A 15688-nucleotide genomic window follows, 5' to 3' on the forward strand; every position below is an offset into this window, starting at 1 on the left:
TGAGACAAATTCCGTAGTAAATGTGACTTGGACAGCAAAAAAGCAAATGGTAAGTAAGGAAGCACTGAACAATCATAAACAGATATATTAAAAGTAAAATCCAGCAAGAATACCATTTCTTCTTGGAGTTTGAACCTGTCTTATTCTGAAAGCAACACGTTGTGGATGTATTATCCCTGGGCAATATATTGGTGAGATCTTCCTCAAATGAACAGGCATTTTCTCATTGCCTTTTAGACTTACTTATGTGTTTTATGTTTTCAGTACATCTAACCACTCCTCCCCTCCAGCTGTCGGGGTGTAGGAGTTCCATGGTGAACCCATGTATTATGGTCTAATATAAGGATTCCACTCATTCTTGGGGGATATATTGTGCTGGGACAGGTTTGATGTTACCTAGGGAGACAGTTTTACTTCCAGTCCCCTGCGCTCCCAGTCTCGATTACCACAGTCCTGTCATTGATAACATGGGTAATGAGACTAGGATGAAAACTAAGAGTGGAAGGATTTTTATGAAATTTCTTTTCTTGGACCCAATCCCCTTTCTATTCTCTTCAAAATGTCTTGTCAGGTTCTTTTGTTCTCTCTTGAATTCTCATGAACTCTCTGAGGAGAATTGTATCGGGTGTAAGGAATGGTTGGTTTTGTTTGACGTATAGTAGGTGGTCTTGTGACTGCTTCTTTATTATAGACCAGACACTCTTTACAATGACTTGTTTACAATCGCTCAACATGTGAGGCCACCAGTATAACATGGCTAATTTTGCACGAGTCATTTACCCACCACCATGATTGTGTCCAAGTCCTTTGTGGGCTTCTAAATTCGGTGCTTCTTACTTGTGGCAACAAGTATTTGCTTCTTACCTTTTTTAGCACAGCATACCCAAATCTTACCTTCAACATCAACTACAAACTTGTATTGTGCTGGAAATCCTTTGGAATTGGGTTTAGTAGTACCTAAGAGAATTCTTAAAGCACCATCCTGATTATTTTTTATTTATTGCTTGGGTACTAAAGCCCTGGTCTTCCTTACCATAGGGAGTCCACCCAGGGAGCTTGATTTGCTTGATCATCGGCTAATCTATTACCATAGCTGTGTGAGAGACCTGCAGCATAGCCTGGTACGTGGAACTCCAGTACTAGTGGTCAGGAAAATAATAATTCATAATTATTCTTCCACATGGACAAATATAGAAACTGTGTGTTCTCCATCTAGTAGTTGACCAGATGGGAATTTCTCTTTCTATCGCATTGCTAACATACAGTAATTAGAGTCAGTACATATCAAAACTGGTCCTGTTCTACTTACTTGTTTTAGACATAGTTCTAGGGTTTTAGCTGGTTCAAATTCAGTTTCCGATAAAAAAAATTCCCTTTATAATCAGAAACTGGGATTAGTATTGAGTCAATCCATCTTTCTGTATTTTAACTCCTGATCCATCCTGGTACCATATGTGAGAATAGTGCTCTAAAGGATGTTGTGCAACATTCGGTCATGGAGAAGATGGTTCTGCATCTTTCATGAAAAGGAAGGACTGTAAATCATAGCTTTCAGGATTTATTCAACTTTACAGTGTTGTCTTGTAAAAGTATTTGCCATTTCCTATATTCAGTTATGGTAGCCTCCTGTTCATCTGTTGGTAGTTTGCTATCATCACAAGCTCTGGTTGTATAATAATTGGTTTGCAGTGGTCTTACTGCAATATGTGTGTAGAATACAATAGTAAGGCATCATTCTAAAGCAGTAAATTTCTGTTCTGTTGGGGTGAAGTTAAATGAGGCATACTGTTTGATGACTTATGTTTCTTTTCCCTCTTAATAGCAGATGTCTACAGTAGTTTTTGGAAAAGCACAGGCTCGCAGAGCAAGAGCTTTTGTTAGGTCTCTTGTTCAGAGGTCTATTGCTTGCTGAACTGCTTTCATCAATTTCTCTACTGTCTCATAATCTTCTGGGGTAAAAACAAAAGGCTTTTCATTTTTCAATTTACATCTGTCATATAACATTTTTAAAAATTGAGCAGTCAAGTATGAAAGCTCAAGCATAATTCAATAAGTCTAAGGCTAATTGTAAGGATTTTGGGGTCTTGGATATCCTACTTGAGTGACTTTTAGTCTAAATTCAGAGGTTAAGCGGAATCCCTGATTGGTAATTGTCATGCCTAGGAAATATACTTTTGTACAACAGAGTTGAGACTTTTTAATGTCAATTACAAAGCTTCTGACTGTCACTTTCAAGAAGTGGGTGTGACCAGAAGCCATTGGCCAGATTTATGCAAGGGCTATACTTTTATGAGTCAACCCTTCCAGCGTATGTTATAATGCCTGTTGCTGTATTAAAATGGCAAGGTCAAATTTTGCCAAAAATATGAGTTTTGGTATATGAAAATGCCTGTATCCTCTTCATCTGATGGAGTATTTTGATTAGAGTTGTTGCTAAAATTCTCCTGTGATGTTTTTTATTATATTAATGTTAGCCTTTTTTTATATGTTGTTTTCCCTGATCTGCAGGGGAAGGAGTTAACATTTGGGATGGACTCTGACCCTTTGTATAATTAGCAGGTGAAGGATGAGGTAGGCCTCATAGCATGTGCTCAGTTTCATACTCTTCTCCATAATATCAATAGGGCCTCTGAATATTCCCTCTGTCCTGAAAGGGGTATCTTGGTCTAAGGCTTTCTTCTGCAAAGAACAGGTGTGGAGCTAAAGGTCATAGCCATCTCATGTCTAGCCATCTAGGTTGTGGGTGAATATCTCTTCGTAAGGCAGGTGGTCTCCAGGGACCTTGTTCTGTTTGTTGTTAATGTCTTCTCTGTTTAGGGGCTAGTGTAGGAGAATGAACCCAATCAACCCAAGGAATGAGGTGGGTTTGGTATCTTGTTACTAACCTACCTGTCCTTTTGAGGGTAAAGGAGAGGAATCTATGTCAGCACATCAGTGCCCTTGTGTGGGAATGAGCAGTAATCCTGCTCTAACCATGTTGGTGCATAGGATCTCTTCAACAATCTGAAATCATTAATGTATTAGGCGTTGATTTTGGGCTATACCACACTTAGTTCGGAGGTTTTCACTAGGATAAAGGGGAAACATTATAGAATGAACTAGGTACCAGTCTATCCTTTTGCCATTTGTTCTCTGATCCTGTAAACTGTTATTAAGCTCAGGCTTCTGACTAGTTTACTTAATACAGTACCAAGTCCTCTGCATACACCTCCACCATTCATTTGTTTATAAATCCACGTATATATCTGATATTGGCTTCCATGCTCATGTGGAGGTGGTACTAAGATGATAGGAAATAACATTAATAAAAATTGCTGAATATCTTGGGGAGTGTGACTGGCCAGGAAGGTCTGCAACCTCCCAGCATTCAGAAGTAGCTAGAGGCATGACACATACTGTCTGCAAACTCTGAAGAGTCTAAGGTCCAAAAACTTGATAAGAGCGTAAGAACATAAGAGGATAGAAGAAGAATTAGGCCACTCGACCCATAGAGTCTGCTCTGTCATTCTATCATGGTGGATTTATTATCCCTCTCAATCCTATTCTTCTGCCTTTTCATAACCTTTGACATCCTGAGTAACCAAGAACCTATCGACCTCTGCTTTAAATATACTCAATGACTTAGCCTCCACGGCTGTCCATGACAATGAATTCCACAGATTCATTACTCTCTGGCTAAAGAAATTCCTTCTCCTCTCTGTGCTAAATGGACATCCCTCTATTCTGAGGTTGTGCCCTGTGGCCCCTAGACTCACCCACTATATGAAACATCCCCTCTACATCCACTCTATCTGGGCCTTTCAATATTCAGTAGGTTTCAATAAGATTCCCCCACCTTTCTCTAAGCTCCAGTGAGTACAGGCCTAGAGCTATCAAATGCTCCTCAAAAGTTAACCCTTTCATTCCTGAAATCATTCTCATGAAAGTCCTGTGGATCTTCTCCAATGCCAACAAATACTTTCTTATATAAGGAGACCAAAACTACTCGTAATACTCCAAGTGTGGTCTGACCAAAGCCTTATATAGCATCAGCATTACATCCTTGCCCTTATATGCCTGTTATTTTCTCAAAGAATTCCAACAGACTTATCAGGCAAAATTTCCCATTAAGAAAACCATGCTGACATTGGCCTACTTTATCATGCAGCTCCAAGTAGCCTGAAACCACATCCTTAATAATGGATTCTATCATTTTTCCTACCACTGAAGTCATACTAACTGGCCTATAATTACTTTTTTTCTGCCTCCCTCCTTTCTTAATTGGTGAAGTGACAATTGCAGTTTGCACATCCTCCGGAACCATTCCGGAATCTAGTGACCCTTGAAATATCATGACTAATGCCTCCACAGTCTCTTTCAACAGCCTCGGATGTAGTCCATCTGGTTCAAGTAACCTATCTACCTTCTGAAACTTCCCAAACACATTTTTCTTAGTAATAGCAACTACACTCACATCAACCCCCTGACATTCACAAATTTTTGGTACACTGCTAGAGTATTCCACAGTGACGGCTGATGCAAACCACTTATAAGTTTGTCTGCCATTTCTTTATCCCCCATTACAACCTCTTCAGCATCATTTTCCAATGGTCCGATATCCACTCTTGCCTCTTTTTTACTCTTCATATATCTGAAAAATACTTCCGGTATTCTCTTTGATAGTATTGGCTGGCTTACCTTCCTAGTTCATCTTCTCTTTCCTTATTTTTTTAGTTCTATTCTGATGGTTTTAAAAAGCTTCTCAATCTTCTAATTTCCCACTAATTTTTGCTATATTATATGCCCTCTTTTGCTTTAATGCTGTCTTTGAATTCCCTTCTCAGCCACAGTTGCCTCATCCTCTCTTTAGAATACTTAGGAATATATCTTTGAGATATATCCAAATTGTCCCTAGGAACTCCAGCCATTTCAGTTCTGTTGCCATCCCTGATAGTTCCCTTCCAATAAACTTTGGCCAGCTCCTCTCTCATGCTTCCATAATTCCCTTTACTCCACTGTAATATTGATACATCTGACTTTAGCTTCTTCCTCTTAACCTACAGGGTGAATTCTATCATATTATTATTTATTTTCAGTGATGCACATTTAAATCCAAAACACATTTAACACTCATAGAGGATGTTTCTAAATTACAAACTATTTCTAAGGCACAACAGATTTCCAAAACACGAGTACAATTCCGATGAATATAAGAAGACATACCACCATGAAAACAATGAATTGTCTGTTACAGAAACCAAAGCTGGAGGAAAGGATTCTCTTTCACCCCTTGTATCCTTCATGGCTTCTTTATGCTCCTTACCCTATTCCTAATAAACCTGAACTGCTCTTTTTCTCCCACGCGGGTGACATTACAAACATGTGATATTTCCTCATACGTCCTTTTAACACAAGAATTATTAAAAGTATTTCTATTGACATAGATTCCAGATTAATATTTACAATTAACAATTAATGCTACAAAGCTAACTTATTTTAACACATAAAACCTCAACCAACTGTGAGGGAATGGACTGAGGAAGTGGTTAAGATTTCATCATATGAACACATGTTGGGAAGAATTAACAGTGAGGGAAAAGTGCAAGACGTGTGGGATCAATTTTGGTTGTACGTTAATTTAAACTTTAATTAGAAGTTTTTTTCTGTTTCTTAGTTTTATATGTTTTCCTGTCATGGGATGTCTGTATAAATATGCTGTACTGTATCTGCTCTATGATATGCTGTGCTGCTTTGTAAAATAGGAATAAATAATAATAAAAATTTTAATTACAAAGAAAAACTATAAACACATCAATTATTGATATGTTAAATGACATTATCCATCCCTTCTGCAAGCTTTTTTGAAATAAGTAACTTAAGAGTCAGCTTGTCTATTTGAAGCAATCCAAATTAAGCAGCCCATTTTCTTATACTACACCTTGAGCAATAATAAAGCAGCTGCAATGACTAGAATCTGCTTTCCAGACAAACTATCTTCTATCTATAGAGGTTGTTTGCAAATCTGTGTTTTAACTTCAAGCTGATTACTACTTTCCACTTACATTTCTAAGAACTGAAGACTGATACTTTTACGACCGGAAACTAATCAAACTGTTCATTGGAAGTTTACTTACAACTGTCTGTGATCTTATGAGTGTCAGATGTTTTGTTCAGAAAGCAAGGTTAGCAAAAAAAAACAAGAAGTGACTATGATTAACACTACTGTGCACATCTTAGGCATATATGTATATTGCTAATATGCCTACGACTTTTGCACAGTACTGTAGTAATTTAATGTAATTCACTGTACTTCTGCCACAAAAAAATACAACTAATTTCATGCCATATATGAGTGGTGATAAGCCTAATTCTGATATGGGTCTCTATTGTAGACTGAAAGTGGGAGGGGAACAGGAAGAGGGAAATCACGGTTGGGAAAAGGGGAAGGGATAGAGGAGGGAGTGGGAGGTGCCAGAGGGACATTCTGTAATAATGAATAAACTAGTTGTTTAGAATCAAATGACCTTGTCTGGTGTCTCAGGGCTGGGTGTGTTTGCATCTGTGACAATCTCCACCCCTGGCACTCCTTCTCTACCACCTGCCGCACACCCGTCCCACAACACTCCACCTTCATTATTCCCAACATCCTTTGCTCCTATCTGATTTACAAACTCACACTCCATTCCATGTTGACAAGTATAGTATTGTGCAAAAGTCTTAGGCACCCTAGCTATATATATGTGTCTTATACTTTTACACAGCACTGTACCTACCCAAGTTTCTCTTCAATTTTGAAATCAAACCACATACACCACTTCTGTTGGCAGCTTGTTTCACACTGTCACCACCCTCTGTGTGAATAAGTTCCTCCTCACGTTCCCCCTAACCATTTCACTTTTCACCCTTAACCATGACTTCTAGTTCTAGTTTCACCCAACATCAGTGGAAAGAGCCTGCTTGCATTTACCCTATCTATTATCATCATTATTATGTACCGTGTCATATGACGTAGGCAATCATGAGCTTTGATGATGATTATTCTTGGCAAATTTTTCTGCAGAAGTGGTTTGTCATGGCCTTCTTCTGGGCAGTGTCTTTACACGATGGATGAACCCAGCCATTATCAATACTCTTCGGAGATTGTCTGCCTAGCGTTAGCGGTCACATATCCAGGACTTGTGATATGCACCAGCTGCTCATACAACCATCCACCACATTCTGCCTTGGCTTCATGTGATCGGGGGGCTAAGCAGGTACTACACCTTTCCCGGGGTGACCTGCAGGCTAGTGGAGGCAAAGAGCGCCTTATATCTCCTTTGGTAGAGACATATCTGCACCCTGCAACCCACCCTATCTATACCCCTCATTATTTTGTATGCCTCTATCAAATCTCCCCTCATTCTCCTATGCTCTAGGGTATATTGTCGCAACCTATTCAATCTTTCTCTCTAACACAGGTCCACAATTCCTGACCGTTTTCTGTGGTTCTATGTAAAAGACTTTGCGTCAATATGCTTTGGAGTGCCTTGAAATGCTTTACCATGTTAAAGAACTAATATAAATTCATGTTGTTGTTGGAACTGTTTTTGTATTTAGATTTCAAACAGATTTATTTGTATTCTTCCTACGATAAAATATAATAGAATGGAAAGAAGTTGGCTTGTTACTCACCTTATGGGAAAATAAATCAAGGCCCTGTCTATTCTCTCAAAGAGATGTTAATGATCATGTGGCATTATTTGGAAGAAGAGCAGTGAACTTTTCCCTGGTGTCCTAATCAATGTCTGTCCTTCAGCCAATGAGACTAAAATAGAATATTTGGTTATTATGAAGAAGCCAAAAAATGAGTTGAACATTTTAGCAGCCACTTGCACTGTTAGGAATCTTTGACAGATCTTAAATGATGCTAGATGCTCACGCTTGAGTGAGAGGCTCCTTAGAGAACCATACATAGATTTAACAAAATACCTGTAGAAGCGAAAAGCTGCTTATCTCTCTAGGGGACACACTAAATCCATAGGAATCTCTGTCAACGGCGTGCAGACTAAAACAGAAAATGAAATAGTAGATGACACTCTCTAACAAGTAAGTGCAGCTTTATCTATCAGTACCAGCACTGCAGTATAAGTAATGTGTGTGCGCGTTGGGGAAGAAGAAAGCACACTTAATAGGAATATAAAGCCACACAGCACAGTATTAGGCCTTACAGCCCATCCTGTCCATGTAAACCAGCAACCACCCATCTATACTATTTCCATTGGCTATCGTTATGTCCATAACTTTCTATGTCTTGATGATTTAAGTACTCTTTTAGATACTCCTTAACATTGTGAGTGTACCATCTTCTCAGGCAGTGAAATCCAATTCTCAGCCATCCTCTGGAGACAATACATTCTTATTCTCTCCAAACCTCTGACTCCTTACCTTAAAATTATATGCTCTTGATACAAATACCTCTGCCATAGGGCAACATTTATGTCTGCCCACCCTTTGTATGCACCTCATAATTTTTGTATACCTCTATAATGCCCTGTCTCAACCTTCAGTGCTCCAGATAAAATTAATCCAGTCTATCTGGTTTCTCCTTGTTACTGAGACAACACATCCCAGTTAGCTTTGTTGTGAATCTTCTCTGCATCTTTTCCACAGAATTCACATCTGTTCTACAATGTTGGTGCAAATATTACAGATTTGGCCTAACAAATATCTTATGAAGTTTTACCACATCTGGCTGATACTAACATGGTGTGCCCTGTCTCATGAAGGGGAGAATCCCATGTATCTTCTCCACCATTCTATATAGCTATGTTGTCACGTTTAGGGGTCTTTGAATTTATTTTGTCAAATCTCCCTAGGGCCATACAATTCACTGTGTATGTCCTAACCCTTATTTGACTTCTAGAGTGTATCACTTTACATTAGAATTAAATTCCATCTGCCATTGTGCTGCCAAATCTACTAAAGGAACAATATCTTTCTTTAGCCTGAGATTATCCTCCTAAGTTTCCACAACCTCACCTTTTTTTTGTCTTCTGTAAACATACTAATTATGCCTCCTACAAGCAGTACAGTCTCAGTACTGATCCCTGTAGTACAATACAGGTCACATGCTTCCAATCACAAAAGGAAATCTCCAACATCACCTTCTCTCCTTTTGGATAGGAGAGAAGTTTTGGATCTAATTTTCTAAATTGCCTTTCACTTGGGTCCTTGTCAAAAGCTTACTAATGAGAGTGTAGAGCACACTGCCTTCATCTTTATTCAAAGTTACATCTTTGAAAAACTCAGTCAGAGAATAGTCAAATTGTTTGCTGGATTACTGGATTAGCAGAAGGCGATGCTGAAGCAGTACACTACAATCAACAGGAAGATCTAGGTTTGCAGCCTTCTTTCTGAGAATAAAATATCTTAAAGCAGCATTCACATCAATGGATGTTATAGCACATGGCTGTGTTATTGGAAAGGTGCTCAATAAGTAGGCTGGAGATGTGAGTTCAAATTTCACAATTTTTTTAAGAAAATTCAGAATTTTTATAAAAATACAGGATCTGTGATGACAAATATAAAACTACTGGACTGCTGTAAATTCAAACTGTGTTGCTATGTATTCAAATCTAGACACTAAGAAATGCTGTAGATATTTAACTCTTATCTGAAATTGTCTGCAAAGCCACTCAGTTGTATTAAACCATGACAAAAATATGTATGAAGTTTAAAAACAGAAAAGCTCCTTGGCGTCAATCTTAGCATAGACTTCATCCCCAAGAAAGGGATATTTAATCCAACTGACCATTTTAACTTCTGGGAACTAGCACTAAATTTAGGAAATTTGCTTTGCAGATTACTTCAACAACAAACTGACATGATAATGCACACAATACCATACCTATTGGTGAGAGTCCTAGAAATCTTTTCTGGATACAAATTATCTCATTGCCTCAGAATAGACTGACCTGTAACTCCTTCAAAATTGACTTTAATATCCATTGAAATGCATGGTCTCAGTTAAAACTCAGAAAATCTCCTGTTTGTGCTACCTGTCCTCTTCTCATCACAGTGATGTTGCCAGACTATAGTGAGGGAATGAACGTGACTGACAAGCCTGCATGACTATTCTCTGAATGTGTTAGCTGTGATCTACTGGCATCTGTCCATGATGGAGCTGGTTGAAGTACTGGTGAAGTTGAAACCTCAGCAATGGGCGGGGTTTTAAAGAGATTTAGCATCAAGAAGCCATCTGCAGCATTTTAGTTCAGCATAACCTACAATTCAGACCCTACATGACGTCATGCTGCATTATGGACATCCAGACAATGGTGAGCGGAGAAGAATGTGCGCCAAACCTGCCTGAAACTGAGTTGCTGATGAACCTAAAACATGAACATAACGTACAAAGAGAAACATGCTGTAGTCAGAGATTAGCAAACCCCCAACCAATGAATCAGATTAAAGCTTTACAATCTTTTCACATCCTGAGTTAATAACAGTGAGAATCCAAGAGCAGTTCAGTCCTCAGTGACAGCAAAGCCCAGCACAAGTAGGGAAAAGAAAATGATGAAGCATTCACAATTATTTTCATCTGGAAGTGCTGAGTGAATGTTCTATTTGGCTTCCTACTGAGGTCACAGATGTTACTATTTAGTCTATTTGCATCATTTCATGTGTTATCAAGAAACAGGCAAGGCTGTGCTCAGCAGTAGCAACCAGCTGTACTGCTGAAGAATTGCACTCCAGATCTAGTTGTGCCCCTAACTGAGCTGTTCTTGCAGAGCTAGCACTGGTGTCCACTGTACAAAGCGGACTATTGCTCAAGTATGTGCTGTCCCTCCCCCCCCCCACCAAAAAAAAAGATAAATACGATTAGTTCCCCTCCACTTTTCAGCAATGTGACTGAAAGTGATATCAGCACTGCAGTCAACCAATGACTACTCATCAACAGTCTGTTTACTGAATCTCAGTGTGAGTAATGTAGGAACATTCGGCTCCAAATGTCTTCACTTTGGTTTAACCATAATCAGAGCAGCTGAAACCCAGCAGTGATGTGGAAGTGACAGGTCTTGATATTGAGGTAGCATTTGATGAATTGTGGGGTACTAATGAGTTAGTACCATTAGTACTAATGAGTTAGTACCCCACAATTTATCAAACGCTACCTCAATATCAAGACCTGTCATAGGATCATAGATTCACACATGTTTGAAAGCATCAGAAAGGGCAATATTTCATCTGACTATAATCAAATCCGTAATGAAGCTGTTGCTTTGGAGGCCACTCAAGTCAAGCAAGATGTTTGCTCAGGATATTGCGCTGTAGTATCATCAACAGTTCCATCAATTGCCATCACTAATTAAAGGCCAGAAGCTGCTGCAGGATAAATCCAGTTAGCTATTACCGACATGTCGACTCCTAGTCACAGCAAATTGATGGAATGCCTTATCAACAGAGTTATCAAGCAGCTCTGCTCTACTGATGTTTCTCTTGCACCATTCTGCTCTATCCCTTGTTACAGTGTTGGTATAATTCTGGAAATGGCACGTTGGAGACTGTTCCTGCATTAGTTTAGTATTTGATCATATTACGAAATCAAAAACCACAGTAAGATTGAAAACAGCAGGAATTAAATAGGAAATTCTTCACTGACTGGACATACTTAGAACTAACACAGTTATGAATGTTTGAGGCTTATCATTTCAGCCACACAATGCCTCAATATCAGAGGTTCTTTCAGAACAGTGTCTTGGCTTGATCATGTTCATAAAGCTAAAATGTGCAATATTGATGGCAGAGTGCTTGATTTCCATTTCTGAAAATATGCACATAAAGCAAGATCAAGAAAAGGAAATGGTAGAACTTCTCAATAGGTCGGGTTGTATCAATGGAGAGAGAAGGATTCTGATGAAGACTCACAGATACAACTTGACCTGCTGAATACTTCTATCACTTTTGGTTTTTGGCTTAGATTTGCAGCATTTCCAAGTTTTTCCTTGATTTTCACGACCTAGAAAATGTTCAGAAATGAATTGACTAGTAACATTTGTACCTCTCAAATTCCTGGTATAAATCAGCGTCAAATGGGGAGAGTTTAAAAACTTAACCTAACATTCCATCACACTCTGCTGCCAAATCATCTAATAGTAATAGCGGCAGGGTTTACCATTGGTCAGAATCACAACTGAATAAGCATAGAATCACAGTATATGTATAGAGTCTGTGTATCCAGAAGCAAGTTCACCACCTCTTTAGACTCCAATGCTCCTTCATCATCCACAAGACAGGACTATGGTGGAATTCTTTCCACTTGCCCGGTGAAGTGCTGATGGAACTAAGAGCTTGATGTCAAAGTAACTAGATTGACTAGCAGCACACTACAATCATATGCCTTTTACCATCAAGCAGGTCATGTGTAGCAGAAATTCGCTATCCTATTAACCTATCTGAGATTTTTATTTTTATACTTTCACTCCTCCCCACTTTATCTTAAATAAGTCTTGCTATTAATCTGCTGAGTATTTCCAACAATTTAAACTCAGATATTTTAATTGATTAGCACAGCATTATTCAGCTCTAAACACTCAAAGTAAATTTTATTATCAAAATGCATATATGTCACCATATACAACCCTGAGATTCATTTTCTTATAGCATATTCAATAAATCTATAGAATAATAACCATAAAAGGATCAAAGAAAGACTGTCCAACTAGGAAGTTCACGCAAAGTGCAGAAGACCGCAAACTGTGCAAATACAAAAAGAAGAAATAATAATAAATAAATAAGCAATAAGTATTGAGAACGTGAGATGAAGTGTCCTTGAAAGTGAGTCTAGAGAGCTGTGGGAACATTTCAGTGATGGGGCAAATGATGATATGCCACTTGGTTCAAGAGCCTGATGGTTGAGGGGTAATAACTGTTCCTGAACCTGGTGGTATGAGTCCTGAAACTCCCATACCTGCTTCCTGATGGCAGCAGTGAGAAGGGAGCATGTCATGAGTGGTGGGATGTCCCTGATGATAGATGCAGCTCTCCTGTGACAGCAGTTCATGTAGATGTGCTCAGTGATTAGGAGGGTTTTACACGTGATGGGCCAGTTCATCTCAGGTTCCCTTCCTCTACCACCAGCGCAACAGTACTTTCCATCTGCAAGGTGCAGTCTAGTAATTCAGTAGGGTTCATTATCAAAACCTCCCAACCCCTGACCTTTACAACCTAAAAAGGCAGAAGAAACTGGTGAGTTGTGGGCAGCACAGTGGCACCTCAGGTGTTGCTGTAGTCTCATGGCTCCAGGGACTCAGTTTGTCCTGACCTTACAATGTTGCCTGCATGTGTTCCAGTGTCTCCGTTTCATTGCAATTATATGCTGGTCATTTGATTGGCTATGTAACTTACCCCCCGGTGCAAGTAAAGTAGAAAAATAGTTGAAGGCAAGTGGAATACACACAAATTGCTGGAGAAACTCAGCAGGTCAGGGAGCATTTTGGAAGGAAAAAACAGTTGATGTTTCAGGCCAAGAACCTTCCTCAGGACTGGTGGATGGGATATGGGCACTTTCAGATGGTGAACGGCAGGTAGGTGGGCTTCTGGAGATGAGAGTGTAGGCAAATAAGGAGAAGGAAATGGGACTAAAGGCATTGGTCTCCTGTGAGCTGGCATGGACTTTATATGCCATAATCAATATGTTAGCATACACAATTCTGACTTTGATATATATCACTGTTTCTTAATCATCATTGGGTCAAAATCCTCAATTTGCTAGCAAACTGTACAGTAAAGGTTCCTTCACTGTGCAGAATGGAACAATTCCAGATGAAAACTCACCTCCAGCTTTCCAATGGCAGTCAGGTTAGATGATAAATGCTGACATTAGACCATAAGACATAGGAGCAGAATTAGGCTATTCAACCCATCAAGTCTGCCCTGCCATTCGCTCATGGATGATTTAATATCTGTTCTCCTGCCTATCAACCTTTGCTTCAAATATACCCAATGACTTAGCCTCCACAGCTGTTTGTGGTAATGAGTTCCACAGATTCACCAACCTTTGGCTAAAGAAATTCTTCTTCATGTCTGTCCTAAAGGAACGTCCTTCTATTTTGAAGCCGTGCCCTCTGGTCCTATATTCTTTCATTATTAGAAGCATCCTCTCAACATCTACTCTAAATAGGCCTTCCAGTATTTTTTTTAAATTTTCAATGAGATCTCTCCTAAACTCCAGGTCCAGAGTCATCAAACTTTCCTGGGATCATTCTCGTAAACCTCCTCTGTACTCTCTTCAATGCCAACACATTGTTACTTGGATATGGGGCCCAAGACTACCCACAATAGACCAAATGTGGTCTGACCAATGCCTTATTAAGTCACATTAGCAGTGACCTCATCCTGTGAAGGTAAAATTGGAAGACTATTTCATATGCGGATCAGAAAATAAGCATTGGAAGCTATGTTGAACTGTGAGATGCTAGAGTGAGTAACTTGGATGTATGAAACATGGCAAGATGAATGCTGCTTCTGATTCTCACTGCCACATTCAGATTCACATCTACAGATCGGATAACTTCCACAGAAGTTGAGGTGCGACTTGTAATGTGATAACAGCATAGCAATTGGGAGCTCTGAGCAAGTGTCACTTTCAGGAGACATAATAGGCTCTGACAATGTATAATACAACCAGGGGATTTAGTGATTTGATTAAATGCCATTAGTCTCTGGAACCAACCACAACGGATTAACTAGTAGAAGTACCCAATATCTTTTATGGAGTGTGCAGCCTGGAGCCTAAGAAAAAAATCCGAAAGTTAAAGGACTTTGTCACTAAATTTTTGTAGAAACTTAATAAATTTTGTAAGGAAACAGAGTTGCTTATTTTGTTACTAGTGAATGAAAGGTGATCTGAAAAATGTTTCAGAAGTGGTCTTCTGTCAATCAAGCCTAACTAAGTGAATATCAAATATTTGCCCTCTATAAAACTCAATCGATAACCATATCCATGCTTTGTAATTTTTCACCTAAGTGCCATTTCTCTAAATGTGTTGCTCTAAGAAGCAATTGCAGTAAACAGGCTAAGAGAACTTAAAAATATAATGTTCAGTGTTCATCCAGTCATTTATCATAATATGGTGTTTTGCAGAAATTTTGCTATTTTTATACACTGTACCCAATCACCATATATGTTAAAATAAATCCATTACTTTAGCTAATCCTTGATCAGGCTAATCCTGTTCTCTCCTGTCTGACATAGAGTAGATATGATTTTGACTTTTTCAAAGTAAATCTATTATTTGAGGTGACATAAATCTGTTTATAACACTTTTAATAAAGCTAAAATCATTAACTGAGTGCAATTTGCTAAGTTGGTCATAGAGAACATCAGGGTTATACAGTTAGTTCAATTTGGATAAAATGGTTCAGCAGATCCACTGCTCCAAAGAGCGCTATATGAGGTCATTCTTAGCCTCGACCATTGGGTTCAATAATGAGACAACCTATAGCCGGGGAAGTGATGACCTCCTGTTAAACTACTTGAGGTAACTTCTTTTTATTCTTTCTTACTTCTCTTCTAATATTTGTATATTTGTATATCTGTGCACTTTTAATGTTACTGTGACACAGCAATTTCCTTTGGGATCAATAAAGTATGTATCTATTTATCTTGCAGTTGACCTCTTCAGATAAACGTGCCCAATCCTCCCTTGCTCAACAGATGATTGTTACC

At 38.9% G+C, this 15688-nt stretch overlaps 1 long non-coding RNA gene across 1 annotated transcript in view; it reads left to right on the forward strand.

The window, feature by feature from the left end:
* The window catches only part of LOC140714881 (uncharacterized), a 233908-nt gene that overhangs the window by 217350 nt on the left and 870 nt on the right, over window positions 1-15688 (forward strand). The gene's annotated exons all lie outside the window — the stretch shown is intronic.

The sequence above is a fragment of the Hemitrygon akajei genome, chromosome 22 (assembly GCF_048418815.1).
Source record: "Hemitrygon akajei chromosome 22, sHemAka1.3, whole genome shotgun sequence".
NCBI classification, from domain to species: domain Eukaryota; kingdom Metazoa; phylum Chordata; class Chondrichthyes; order Myliobatiformes; family Dasyatidae; genus Hemitrygon; species Hemitrygon akajei.